The sequence below is a fragment of the Glossina fuscipes genome, unplaced genomic scaffold (assembly GCF_014805625.2).
Source record: "Glossina fuscipes isolate IAEA_lab_2018 unplaced genomic scaffold, Yale_Gfus_2 0, whole genome shotgun sequence".
In the NCBI taxonomy this organism is placed as follows: domain Eukaryota; kingdom Metazoa; phylum Arthropoda; class Insecta; order Diptera; family Glossinidae; genus Glossina; species Glossina fuscipes.
Window position 1 is genome coordinate 40,433,002 of NW_023998414.1, and position 2,782 is coordinate 40,435,783.

Genomic DNA, 2,782 nt, shown 5'->3' on the forward strand with positions numbered 1-2,782 from the left:
ACACACACACACACACACACACACACACACACACACACACACACACAATAACTTTCGTCCTTTCTTAGGCATGAAGGGGGAAAAAAAGAGTTCACTTTTTTTTCCCTTACTATAGACGGAAAATTCATGTCATAGTTATTACGGAGTAGTGTGGTTTGAAAATAATAGCTAATTATCAACTAATTGTGATAGCAATATATTTCTGTTATTACAGTTTTTGTTGTTATTGTTATTGGGGTTGTTTTCAAGTTTGCCTTTTCTTCTTCGTTCCTTCTTTTCAAGTTCTTCTGTCAGACGTCGCCTCCATTTTTCCACAGACAGAGGAATATTAATTACTTCTTGTTTAAAAAAGAGCATTTCTTTTTTTTTTATTTAATTACGTAAATATTATCATTATCAGTCAGACGGGAAAAGAAAAATATTACAGTTAAATCAAGACAGAAAATTAGTAAATAAAATTATTCACCGCTGGCCAAAGCATTGCGACTAATAACTCAATGGTCGTGTGTTCAAATCTCAAGTATGGTAGAGTCCTCAATACAGGCGAGTATATGAACTAAGTTATCTGGCGGCCTTTAAATCCATACTTTGTAAATAAACAAATAAAATAAAAATAAACAAGAAAAGTACATTCGATCGGGACCGAATCTCTAATACCCATCATCACCGTTTACCCCGAAAAAGAGACAAAAGAAGTAAAAGAAGAAAATTCTCATGTTCACACAATACGAAGTGGGCGCGGTTGATTTCGTTTGTTTTCGAAAGAAAAGTTTTTCTCGTAGAGGCATATGGGCGTTGTAGCCGTGTCTCTTGAAAAGTTTAGATCCATTTCAAATTCTTTTGCAAAGTCTTTCGACGATATCTTCACTTTCGCTAACGGGAGAATGTTTACCACAAATACTACAAAGTTACGCAAACAGATAGATGGACCTGAGAACAGGCGGACCTGTTTAGGTGCATTCCAAATTTGAAACTGATCCAGAATTTATATACTTTGCAGTCGTTTTGAAGCTTTTTACAATTTACTCACAATATCCTTACAAGATTTTGCCAAAAGAAGAAATGGTTGTGAAAGCTATTACGAGATACGGACGAACAGTGTGCTCTTTTCCAAGTTTATACGTCGAACTATCAAAATTCAACGGTATCAATCCTACAAGCTTGCCTTAAGAACCTGAAGCGTTTGAAGGGTCACGCTCCTTTCACATTCAAACGCCTGCAACGCTTTGTCATAAGATCAAAGTCAGAACACAACAGTTATCTGGAGGAAACATTCATATTCTACTTGAAAAGGTGTTGAGTTGAAAAGATTTCGCTGCAGTTGAATATGATTGATTTTCTTTGCTTTTTTATACCTACCACTGGAAGGAGGGTTTCGTTTTTCGTCATAATATATGTAACGCACAAAAAGAAGCTTCAAAGACCCTATAAAGTACATGGATTCTTGATCAGCGTGAAGTTTTGAATTGATTTAGCCATGTCTGCCCGTTTGTGTGTCTATATGGTGCTTGCTTTTGGCCCTGTGTTGTTCGCAAAAATGCAAATATCGACTTCAAATATGGTAGAAATATTGGAAGTTCTTGCACGCAGGTTGGTATCGAAAATTGGCCCAATTGATTAGAGCAGAAGCCCGCGGTGGATCATAAACTGAACGCAACTCCGCTCTTCCTAACAAAAATCTATGGGTGTTTGCTCGTTTCTCAGAAATTATAAAAGTTAGAGGACTGAACTTTCCACAATCACTTTACGAAACAGTCTATCTACAGTTACGTGCAAGAATTGCCGAATATAACTTTCTTACTTGTTGTGTTAGATGAATGCTGCTACTTTTGAAGTCGCGAAAAAGCTGTAACAAAAACAAAACATGAAAAATAAAAAACAAAAATCTTGAAAATTTTTTAACCCTCTCTGGCAGCTAGTTTTCTTAGGATGCTTAAAATATAATCTATAAGTAAACCGAAATAAAACGAATTTTATTTGGAATCCGTTACGATTTGATTGTTACAATGACAAGTATACATACATAATATATCGTAAACCGTAGGCTAAGTAAAATTAAATATGTGATGAGTGATCCATTTAGAAAAATAGGATAACCTTATTGTGCTATGAGAGGAACAAAAGAAGTTTTCTTGTTTGTGCGAGAGGTACTCGTATCTAACTCTAATTTCAAAATGGAACTACTTTGCTCCTTTCTGGATAAGCAATATATTTAATAAGAGACCAGGCAGGCAGCTGCTGTAGTTTTTTTGATTGTAGATTAAAACCAAAATTAAAGCTATTCTAATGCTTGAGGGAAGTAGGCATAAATCTGCATATATATATATATATATATATATATATATATACAATGTTCCCACATATTAACAGATTTTGTTTTTTTTTTTGTTTTGCATTACCCATGATGGGATATAATGGAACAATTATACGTGTGTAGTTGCTCATGTATGCATGTTTTCAAGAACTTGTGTGTAATTTAGAAAGCAATTGAATGTTTTGAGTGACACAAACAAGCACAAACGCATACATACACGCACTCACACGTACAGATCCAAATATAAATTTACCTTCGAGGACGTATACAGCAATAACAACAGTTGGTGTAAAGGATAAATAACCGAATGTCGACTTTTCAACCATCATATAATCATAATAATAATAATGATGATGATAATGATGATGATGATGATGATGATGATGATGATGATGAAGACAATGACAGCAATCGTACTAGCAGTAGTAGTAGTAGTAGTAGTAGTAGTAGTAGTAGTAGTAGTAGTAG

At 34.6% G+C, this 2,782-nt stretch overlaps 1 protein-coding gene across 2 annotated transcripts in view; it reads right to left on the reverse strand.

The window, feature by feature from the left end:
• LOC119644242 (teneurin-a) overlaps window positions 1-2,782 on the reverse strand; it is a 444,303-nt gene that overhangs the window by 369,890 nt on the left and 71,631 nt on the right. The gene's annotated exons all lie outside the window — the stretch shown is intronic.